This window comes from Garra rufa, chromosome 1, assembly GCF_049309525.1.
Source record: "Garra rufa chromosome 1, GarRuf1.0, whole genome shotgun sequence".
NCBI lineage: Eukaryota > Metazoa > Chordata > Actinopteri > Cypriniformes > Cyprinidae > Garra > Garra rufa.
In genome coordinates this window covers 72,096,049-72,107,745 of record NC_133361.1, presented here as the reverse complement: position 1 = coordinate 72,107,745, position 11,697 = coordinate 72,096,049, and the positions used below count along the sequence as shown (strand labels likewise).

The window sequence follows — 11,697 nt, the reverse complement described above, 5'->3', positions numbered from 1 at the left end:
AGAAATTTTAGAGGGTGTAGAAAATTTTTATGAGGGGTTATATAGTTTTAAGGAAGTACACAACGATACAGTAAGGGAAGTTTTAAATTTTATGGATAAGAGGGTTGACAGTAAGAACGTGCTTTTATCCTAGGATTGGACAGTTTTAGAAATCCAAAAAGCTCTTAAAGGTTTTAAGAGGGGGAAGTCCCCGGGAGCGGATGGGCTTCCCCTGGAGTTTTATCTAACTTTTTGGGACATTTTAACACACGACTTACTCACAGTTTTTAAAGAGTTTGAGACCCTCGACAGACTTCCAGACAGTTTTAGAATAGGGATAGTTTCTTTACTTCACAAAAAAGGCGACCGGACTGACTTAAAGAACTGGAAACCTATAACACTTAAATTTTGATTGTAAGATTTTTAGCAAAGTTTTAGCGACACGCATGTCGACTGTTTTAGAGGACGTGATCCACCCGGATCAAGCTTGTGCTGTGCCCGGGAGAAAGATAACAGACAGCCTAGTGCTGATTAGAGACGCCATCTGTTACGCGAGAGACAGAAATATTCGACTAGTAGTCCTAAATCTAGATTTTGAAAAAGCATTTGATTGGGTCTCGCACCAGTATTTGCTTCAGATACTGCAAAATATGGGTTTTCCAGAGAGGTTTATAGCCTGGGTGGGACTGCTGCACAAAGGCCTAGTCAGCAAAATCCTTGTAAATGGGCATCTTTCCAAAGCTGTAAACATCCACAGCGGTGTCCGTCAGGGTTGTCCTTTATCTCCTCTTCTGTATGTGGCTTGCATCGAGCCACTGGCACAGATCTTGAGAAGGGATAAATGGATCAGAGGATTAAACGTTCCTGGGACAGGTGGACTGACAGCGACCTGTGTTTTATACATGGACGACGTAACTCTTTTAGCTACGGACGTTTTATCCATACGAATAAATAAAATTTGACAAAGAGGGAGGTGGATGGGACAACTGGACCGACATGTTAGGGAAAGTTAGGCAAAAACTGGGTTTTTGGGGACTAAGACAGATGACGTTTGAAGGCAAGGTTTTAATTTTTAAATCTGTGATTTTACCCCTGATTTTACTTGTCTGTTCTGTTTTTAGTCCACCCCGAAGATTCCTGGGAAAGCTGGAGAGGTCGGTGTTTTACGGGGTACCGGGCGACGATATTCGGACGAGGGGGCCGGGGTCACACAGGGAGGGTCCCGGCCGCCACCGTCCCTGGCCGCCCGTAGATGCACCCTCACCACTCTGGCTACGGGAACAGCGGGCCGGAGGAGAGGGGTTCTCCGCTGAGCCCAGGCAATAACATTGCACTGGCCTGTTCTGGGGAGTGGGGTGATGACATGCTTGATAAGGACTCACCCCCGGTTTTACACAAGAGATTACTTTTAAGGACTTTTAATTGGTGTTTTTATTGTGTTTTACATTTACATTTATTCATTTAGCAGACGCTTTTATCCAAAGCGACTTACAATTGGGAATACAACAAGTGATTCATCCTAAGGAGGCAGTTCAACATAGGAAGTGCTCAAAAATACCATATATCTCAGGCATTGTTAGATGAGTGCTGGAAAGAAAGGGAAGATCAAGAATTTTTTTTTCTTTTTTTTTCTCTTATTGAGTCAAATAGTGTCGAAAAAGATGGGTTTTCAGCAGACGCTTGAAGGCTGTTAAGGAGTCTGCATTCCGGATAGGGGTGGGAAGATCATTCCACCAGACAGGAACGTTGAGGGAGAATGTTCTGCAAAGTGATTTCATGCCTCTCTGTGGTGGTACAATGAGGCGGCTTTCATTAGAGGATCTCAGACTTCTGGAGGGAGTGTAGATTCGTAGTAGTGGATGGAGAAAGGCAGGAGAAGAGCCGGTGGCTGTCCTATATGCCAGCATCAGTGTCTTGAATTTGATGCGAGCCGTAACCGGTAGCCAGTGCAGAGATATGAAGAGCGGTGTGACATGGGCCTTTTTGGGCTCATTGAAGACCAGCCGTGCTGCTGCATTCTGAATCATTTGTAGAGGCCTGATTGTACATGCTGGAAGACCGGCTAAAAGAGCATTGCAGTAGTCTAGCCTAGAAATGACCAGGGCCTGGGCGAGGAGTTGTGCAGCATGCTCTGTTAGGAAGGGCCTGATCTTTCTGATGTTGTGCAGTGCAAACCTGCAGGATCGAGCAGTTTTAGCTATGTGGTCTTTAAAAGTCAATTGATCATCAAAGATTACTCCAAGATTTCTGGTTGAAGTTGATGGGGTAATTGTCGATGAACCTAACCGGATTGAAAAGTCATGTAGTAAAGTTGGAGTGGCAGGAAAGACAAGGAGCTCGGTCTTTGCTAGATTGAGCTGTAGATGGTGTTCCTTCATCCATGCAGAGATATCCGCCAGGCAGCCTGAGATCCGTGCAGCTACCATTGGGTCATCTGGTTTGAATGAGAGATAGAGCTGTGTGTCATCCGCATAGCAATGGTAGGAGAAGCCATGTGCCTGTATGATGGGGCCTAGAGATGTGGTGTATATGGAGAAGAGGAGGGGACCAAGAACTGATCCCTGAGGAACCCCAGTGACCAGTTGATGAGTTTTGGATACATCCCCTCCCCAGGCCACTCTGAAAGACCTACCAGAGAGGTAGGATTTGAACCAGCGAAGTGAAGTCCCTGTGATGCCCAGCGATGAGAGGGTGGACAGGAGAATCTGATGATTCACTGTGTCAAAAGCTGCAGATAGATCCAGCAAAATGAGTACTGATGATTTGGCCTCAGCTTTTGCAGTCCGTAAGGCTTCAGTGACAGACAGTAGTGCGGTCTCAGTTGAATGGCCACTCCTGAACCCTGATTGGTTAGCATCCAATAGCTTGTTCTGTGAGAGGAATAAAGATAGCTGGTTAAAAACAGCTCGTTCTAGTGTTTTTGCTATGAATGGAAGGAGAGAGACGGGTCTATAGTTGTCTATAAGTGAAGTGTTAAGTGTAGGCTTTTTGAGCAGCGGGGTTACCCGGGCCTGCTTAAATGTAGTGGGGAAAGTGCCTATGAGAAGAGATGTGTTGATGATGTGTATGAGTGCCGGTAGGATTGTGGGAGCGATTGCTTGGAGAAGGTGTGTGGGGATAGGATCTAAAGGGCATGTTGTCGGACGACTGAAGAGGAGAAGTTTGGTTATTTCTGCCTCAGAGTGAGGACTGAAGGAGAAGAGGGGAGTTCCAGTTGTGGGTGTGGTTAATGTTAATTCCTGTATGTGTGGAGCTGAGAACTGGTTACTGATAGATGCAGTTTTGTTTGTGAAGAATGTGGCAAAATCATCAGCTGTTATAGAAGTAGTGGGAGGTGGTGGAGGAGGACAAAGCAGAGAATTAAAAGTTTTGAAGAGGTTGCGTGTGACCGGAGCATTATTGATCTTGTTGTGGAAGTATGAAGATTTGGCAGTATGGACTTGGGTAGAGAAGGATGAAAGCAGAGACTGATACCTACTCAAGTCAGATGGATCCTTAGATTTGTGCCATTTCCTCTCAGCTGCCCTAAGTTTGGAGCGCTGCTCACGAAGAACTTCGGATAACCAAGGGTTAGAAGGAATAGCTCGTGAAGGCCTGGAGGAGAGAGGGCATATGTCATCTAGACAAGAGGTAAGAGTGGAGCACAAGGTGTCAGTTGCTGTATTAGTATCCAGGGATGAGAAGTGGGTTGGAGAGGGAAGAGAGGAGGATACTGTGGAAGAAAAGTGGGAGGGTGAAAGAGAGCGAAGGTTTCGTCTGAAAGTAACAGGTAGAGGGGTTGGGGGTGCACAGTTAGCGAGATGTAGCTCAAATGTAATGAAGTGGTCAGAGATGTGTAAGGGTTTGACTGATATGTTATCTGTAATACAGTTTCGAGTGTAAATGAGATCAAGTTGGTTGCCAGATTTATGAGTGTGTGTAGTGCTAATGCGTTTTAGATCAAATGAAGCAAGAAGTGAATGGAAGTCTGCAGCATAGGGTTTGTCCGTGTGAATGTTGAAATCCCCAAAGACTAGAAGAGGGCTGCCATCTTCCGGAAATGAGGACAGCAGCCTGTCCAGCTCTTCTAGGAAGATGCCAAGTTGAGTTGGAGGGCGGTAAATTACCACAACATGCAGTTTGATAGGAGCTGTTATAGTGACTGAATGAGATTCAAATGAGTTGTAATTGCATAGAAGAGAATGGGTTGAGTATTTCCAGTTGTTTGAAATGAGTAACCCGGTAACGCATCCCCTTCCAGAGTGACGAGGAGTGTGAGAGAAGGAGAAGTTATTCGAGAGAGCGGCTGGGGTTGCTGAGTTTTCAGGACGAATCCAGGTCTCAGTCAAACCAAGGATGCTCAGGCCAGATTGCAGAGAAAAGGCTGAAATGAAGTCAGCTTTGTTAACAGCTGACTAACAGTTCCAGAGTCCAACCGTGAAAGAGAAAGGTTCAGTGGAAGAGGTGTCGATAGGACGCAGGTTAGAGAGATTGCGTTGACGTGTGCGTGTGATGTTAGTGCGGTGTGTAGAGAGCACCGGAATGAGTTGGAAACACATGATAGAGGAGGACAGAAAGAAGAGTGAGGTAAAGGAAAGGAGTACTTAAGTGCGTTGTCGGTGTCGTTACTCGGATAAGTCGCGCAGGACAAGTCGCAGGTCTTTACTCTCGTCGGTCTTCACGCGAGGAGGCTGAACGCTTCCGCTGACACTTCAGCGTCAGCTGGTATGACACCGTTAAATACACAACCAAACAAAGCTTTACTGAAACAGCTAGGGACGCCTCCTGGGCTCAGTCAGCCGCAAATGTATTGCACGCACGCAAAATGGCTCTAATCGAAACTCAAATGCAACAAACTTCGCACTTCTAATTGCTCTGGAAGGGCGCGATATGAATAACAAAAGCTTCCCTTGGCCGTCCGCTCAGACTCCAGGGAATCTTTCTGCACTGCTCCGGGTCAGACTGGGCCAAATGCCTAGCGCTGGTTTGCAAAAGTAGGTTTTCGACAAAATCCAAAATAGCCGACGAGCGAATCCGAGGCCTGCCTCTCGTCCGGCTCGAGCCAAGGATTCCGATGACACAAGGCACGTGGCTCTGCGACAAACCGTTTGGGAGTTACGAGCGATGCCGTACTCTCCAACGCTGCAGCGCCACCGCCCGGCCGATCGGGGCGAGGCTCGGTGACGTTGCGGGCGGGGGTGGGTACTGCCGTCCCCCGACGTTTCAGGGCTCTGCGGCCGCCGCTGTTTCCGGCTTCCTCCCCGCCGCCTCACAACGGCATCGCTTCTCGGCCTTTTGGCTAAGATCAAGTATCTTGTTAATCGGCAGTGCTGCGATCGCCTCTTTGTCAGTTTTGGGGAGTGCTCTTTTATAGCATTTTCTATACTTGCTAAGAGGTATATTGTTTTGTATTGCTTTCAGCTGTGCTGTTTTATTTACCCTTAGTTGTTGTATTGATTTTGTTTTAAAGGAAAAAGATTCTACAGAAGAAATCTGTCAAGGTAAGTCCTTTTTTGTTTCTTTTACACTTGTTTTATATTCTTAGAGAAAGACGGGAAGCCTGTCCAGATGTCTCGCTTAGACTTTTCCCAAAAATTTGTGCAGCAAACTTTGAGTTTTACACCAAATGATATAAATTGTATCCTGTCTCTCCCGTTTAACAAAGGTTTTGATGTAAGTTTTAAGTCAGCTAGTTTGCTGAATGACTTCTGGACTAGATTTGAAAATGTAAAGACCCTCTTTTCCATGTTTAAGGTGGAGAAACTGACCGACAATACCCAAAAAATGGTTATTGTCCGAATGTTCAATGAAACCGTTAGTGGAGAAGATATATGCACTTGGCTGGGTAGATACTGCTCTGTTAGAGGTCAAGCCATGAAAATGTTGGATGAGGACGGCATCTGGAATTGCTCCTGGAGAATCCCCATAAAACAATGGGAAGACTCCCAGGGATTCCAGGGCCTGAAACATCTTCCATCCATGATTCTGCTTGGAGAAAACAGAGGCTACATTTATTATCAAGGAATGCCCAAATTCTGCCGTAGATGTGGGGAGGTTGGGCACCTAGTGGAAGCTTGCCAGAAGTCTTTCTGTGGGAAATGTAGAGAAATTGGCCATACATTTGATGAATGTCCCAATGGCAGAAGGTGCAATCTGTGTGGAGATTCTAATCACCTATACAGAGACTGCCCAAAATCATTTGCCAACAAAGTCAAAGCTAACAAGATGGCTGCCGCAACAAACTCTAGAACTAACATTGTGGATACTAACGAGGAGGCGGAGCCCAAAGATTTGAATTTTCAGACAAGTGGGGAGAGTGGTGGAGAAGGGAGTAAGGAGGTGGAGCAACACCAAACCCTCCCCCCAAAAATTAGCGGGAAAATGGAAACAGAAAAAATAGTTGAAAATGAAAACCAAGATGAAAGTGGTTCACAAGAAGAAGGTAAGTCACAGGATTCTTTACCATCTCAATTGACAAAAAAGAGGGTTGCGATATCCCCTCTTACAAAAGAAATTGAAAAGAAAGATCGCAGGGGGCAGCTGTCAGAGTCATCATCCTCGGGTGATCTAGACAGACTGTTTCCCTTGAATACTGCAAATTAAATTTCTTTTCTGTCAGTAGAGCTGAAAACATCTACACCCAGAGCTGCATCTGGCAGTTCTGGGGAAAGCCAGACCCCAACCCCTGATCCCTCCCTCATAGGGATAAAGGAAGGGCCTGACTTACAAGAAATGGACCCTTTTTATGATTAAGTGTTGGTAGTCTCTTAAAGGTTTTTACCTGTCCTTATATTTGTTTTTAAATTATTTTTTAATGGTTTACCTACCTTTTATAATGCTCATGACAATTACAATCTCAACTTTAAATGTGAGAAGTGTAAAGTCACCTATTCGAGCACAGACCATTTTATCCTTTTTAAGTGCTCTTCCCGCAGATATTTTTCTTTTACAAGAATGTGCTCTTCCTTTCTCACTCAACTATAAAAAGTGGGAGGACAAATGGCCACATGGCCCATCTATCTGGAGTGGATCCAACTCCAACAAAGCTGATGGGGTTGCCATATTGATAAAAAAACCCAAAATCTTGGTGGAGGGGAGCACGGTGATAAGAGACGGACGAGCTGTTTTAGCCAACTTATCTTTTTTAGAAATGGGTTTTAATGTTTTAAATATTTACGAATATCCAGATAAAAATGACAGGTATGACCTATTAAAAGATATGCAGTCTCACTTACTAGGAAAGATGCCTTTAATTTTTGCAGGTGATTTTAACTGTGTTCTACAGAAGAATGACAGAAAAGGGGCAGCGAAGGATTTTAAAGAAGACAAGACTACAGTTTTACTCCAAAACACAATAAAAGACTTTAGATTGACTGATGTTTTTAAATCCTTGCATCCCAACAGTGTGGGCCACACCTGGGTTAGTGGTGATGGCACGAAAGCTTCCTGCATTGATTATTTTTTTTTACCAGAGATTGGTCATCAGTGGATGCTAGATTAACCCCGTTTTTCCTACAATAGGTAGAGGTCTGTGGAAGCTAAACTGCTCTCTGTTGGAAGACCAAGAAATAGTAAAGGAATACAGGGAGCAGTATAGCGAATGGCAGACCCTACGGGACTTCTACGAATCACAAGCACAGTGGTGGGAGATGGTGAAGGGTAGGACTAAGACTTTTTTTAGATGGGCAGGGAAAAAGAGAAAATGTAAAGAAAAGAGACAAATGGTGGGACTGCAAAAGAGACTACAACGCTACTTTCATCTTTTTAATCAAGGGTTCGATTTTAACAATGAAATAAAAGAAGTTAAAAAGGAAATGTCGAAATTGGCTGAGGTTAAAAGCAGAGGAATCATTTTCAGAAGCAAAGAAAAAGAAGTAGAGGAGGGAGAAAAATGTACAAGATATTTTTTTAAGAAAATTATCAATAGAGGTGAAACTATGATGAAACTGAGAAACAGAGAAGGAGAAATTATGACAGATACAGATGGTATTTTAACAGTAGTAGAAAGTTTTTATGAAAATCTCTATGAAGAAAAGGTAAGTGATAAGATTTTAAATGAAATTTTAACGTTTATTGAGAAAACGGTAAAAGACAATGCTGTTCTGACTAACAATTTTAATCTCCTTGAAATAGACAAGAGTGTAAAAAAATTCAAAAAGGGGAAGTCTCCTGGCCCTGACGGACTTCCCCTGGAATTTTACCTGACCTTTTGGGACATTTTAAGACAAGACCTCCTGGCTGTTTTTAATGACCTTGATAACCTTGACCGACTTCCAGACAGTTTTAGAATGGGTATTATGACACTTTTACACAAAAAAAGAAGACAAGACAGATCTAAAAAAATTGGCATCCTATAACCCTTTTAAACTTTGACTGCAAACTATTTAGTAAACTTTTAACAACACGAATGTCAACGGTTTTAGCAGAATTAATTCACCCGGATCAAGCCTGTGCCATCCCTGGGAGGAAGATCACAGACAGCCTCGTACTGATAAGAGATGCCATCTGTTATGCGAGAGACAGAAACATTCGGCTGATAGTTCTAAATTTAGACTTTGAAAAAGCATTCGACCGAGTCTCGCACCATTACTTGTTTCAAGTACTGGGTAAAATGGGCTTCCCTAAGAGAGTTTTAGCTTGGGTGGGTTTGCTGTACCAGTACATAACCAGCAGAATTTTAGTTAACGGGAATCTTTCAAAAGCGATAGATATACGCAGTGGTGTCCGTCAGGGCTGCCCGTTATCTCCACTATCTCCGTTATCTCCACTGTATGTGGCTTGTATCGAACCCCTAGCACAGGTTTTGAGAAGGGACAAGTGGAGCCTCGGTTTAAGAGTATCTCCTCTGGGCCCAGAAGGCCGGGTCTTTGGAACTGGTTTTGGGGAGCTGAGTTGATGACTAAATTTAGTTAAGGACTCAGTCGTTCCTGTACATTGAAGAAAGAGTTTTTAAGAGCATATTTTATTTTGTTTTGATTTGTGTTTTTATTTTGGCCCTTTTAAGAACTTCATGACTTTTACCCCTTTTTACCCTATAGACTGAACAGCACACTGTTTTTTAACACAACACATACATATGTTGTTTTGCACATTTACACCCCTGTACACAAATGGACTCTTCTACACAACATTTAGTGTCCTGTGGGATTTTATTGTGTATTTGTGAAACATCTCTAAAACAAATAGAAATGTATTTCATGTACTTCACGCAACAAATGTCTGTATGTAACTAAGATTATTGACACAATAAAACTAAAAAAAAAAAAATCTGTTCTTATCAGTTTAATATCTGATACGTCCCCTACCCAGGAACTGCATATTAAATTGATTTTTGGATCAGGGAGCTGGAGCCGGGCCTTGCTACGTCCACTCCATGCATCGGCCTGGTATTGCAGTGTCTCCAGGAATGGTGCGCTTTCCCTATTTTTGTGTCTAATAGCAGAGCTGGTGACGTCGGGTTCAAAGCCGTGCTTCCCGTTTCTTGAGGTCTCCCCACCCGGCACGCCCATCTGAGGTCTTGGAGTCTTCTGATAATGAGGTGGGGTAAAAACTCTGGGCTAATAAATAGAATACAAGAACGCTCATATGACGTGATGTTACACACTCCTGTGCAGCGGGTGGCACCATGCACCTAAAAGTTGTTTGCGATCCGCCATTAAGCAAGAGAAGAAGAAGACGCTTGGCAGTTTGCAGGCTTGGTCAACGCAGGGCACCCACCCTTCCTTTGCTTGGGATGGGGGTCACCGTTGATAAGGATGGTAGACAGGGAAGCGGTTCCTCTGACAGGCGGCCTAAAGCTTCATACTTACCTGGCAGGGGAGACACCATGATCAAGAAGGTGGTTCACCCAGGGCGAGGCTCGTCCATTGCACTCCGGCCGTGCTGACCCCTGCGAATTCCCCAAATGTGGGAATCTCGACTGCATAATTTATGGTAGTGGGGGACTGCGTTCGCGCTCTCCCTTGGATTTGTTGGTTTGAGAAGGCAGATGTTTTTGTTGGGTTTTCGTCTCTTTTTTCGTTTGTTGGTTGTGGTTTGGTCTTTATCTCTTTTTTCCCTGGATGATCAATGGTTTAGAGAGTTGTTCAGAGTGAGGAGGTCTGTCACCTGGTGTGTGTGTTGTGCGTGAAAACAAAGTCACTCGCGGTCTTGAAAGATCGCCCCCTGGTGGGCGTTTCAGTTCAAATTTCTCACAGTCCTCGCTTTTCAAGTGGATTGGACTAAGCGTTGCGTAGCTGTATGCGTGTTTGTTTGGCTGTCCTTTTTGTATCCTTTTCCTATTTTTTTGACCTTACAGCGCCACCAAGTGGCCAGTCGCAGCACCCCTTTACACCTGACCACAGACCGAGCCCCTGCACAGGTGTGCCGATTTGGGTGAACCGATCTCATTCCTTGCGGGAGTTATAGCCATTTTAGCAAACTTGGCCACACGACCTTCCAATGTTTTGGGGTCCCCTCGCCAGGGTGAATGGAATTTTTTTTGGATCATTATTGACAGTCAGACTCCAGGGAATCTTTCTGCACTGCTCCGGGTCGGACTGGGCCAAATGCCTAGCGCTTGTTTGCAAAAGTAGGTTTTCGACAAAATCCAAAATAGCCGAAAATTTCGTCAGTGCGACGAGCGAATCCGAGGCCTGCCTCTCGTCCAGCTCGAGCCAAGGATTCCGATGACACGAGGCACGTGGCTCTGCGACAAACCGTTTAGGAGTTACGAGCGATGCCGGACTCTCCAACGCTGCAGCGCCACCGCCCGGCCGATCGGGGCGAGGCTCGGTGACGTTGCAGGGCTTTGCGACCGCCCGCGGCCGAGGTGGTCGCCGCTGTTTCCGGCTTCCTCCCCGCCACCTCACAACGGCATCGCCTTTTGGCTAAAATCAAGTGTCTGGTCAAACGGCAGTGACAGCGATCGCCTTTTGTGGGACCTTTTGGGCCTGTGTGTGGCTTGTCACACAGTGCCCCCATCCTTCAGGAGGTAAAGGACAAGCAGCATTTTACCTGGCGACTTACGTTCTTTTGGGGAATCTTCTTGTTTAAAGGTAAGGTCTTTTTATTTATTGTTGTATTTATTGTGTTTTTAGAGCTGTGGGTGCGTCCATCATGTCGGCTGCTCGTGCCGGCGTGCGGAGGCACCACAGCGTGCGTTTTTTATTTCGGGAAGTTGAGGGGAAGCTCCTGGGGATGTCAAGATTAGACTTCTCCAGGAAGCTGATCCAAAAAACTTTAAATTTTAAACCAACTGACTTGAATTGTGTTGTGACTCTGCCCCTGAACAAAGGATTTGATGTTAGCTTTAGAGCTGCTTCCCATCTTAGTGATTTTTGGCAAAGGTTTGAGATGTTCAAAGCCCAGTTCTCCGTGTTTACTGTGGAAAAACTGACTGACAACACATTTAAAACTGTGATTGTCAGGATGTTCAATGAAACAGTGACTGGAGAAGATATTTGTGTATGGTTGGGGAGATTTTGCACTGTTCGAGGCCAGCCAGTCAAAGTGCTAGATGAGGACGGCATTTGGACATGTTCCTGGCAAATTCCCATCAAACAATGGGAAGACGCCGGGGGCTACCAAGGCCTGAGACATCTGCCTTCAATGATTGTGTTGGGAGAAAACAGAGGTTACATTCACTACCAGGGAATGCCCAAACTCTGTAGAAAGTGTGGCATGTTTGGACATCTAGCCGAAGCGTGCCAGGAAACTGTATGTGGGAAATGTAAAGAAATTGGTCACAGTTTTGAAGAG

The 11,697-nt window shown here is 44.9% G+C and overlaps 1 non-coding gene and 1 pseudogene across 1 annotated transcript; both read left to right on the top strand.

Moving 5' to 3' along the window:
- The first annotated feature begins 9,173 nt into the window (after positions 1 to 9,173).
- On the top strand, positions 9,174 to 9,378 carry LOC141347304 (U2 spliceosomal RNA; annotated as a pseudogene).
- Positions 9,379 to 9,759: 381 nt separating this feature from the next.
- LOC141347041 (U1 spliceosomal RNA) lies at positions 9,760 to 9,923 on the top strand. The gene has a single exon (XR_012357294.1). It is a non-coding gene; the product is annotated as a U1 spliceosomal RNA (small nuclear RNA).
- The last annotated feature ends 1,774 nt before the right edge of the window (positions 9,924 to 11,697 follow it).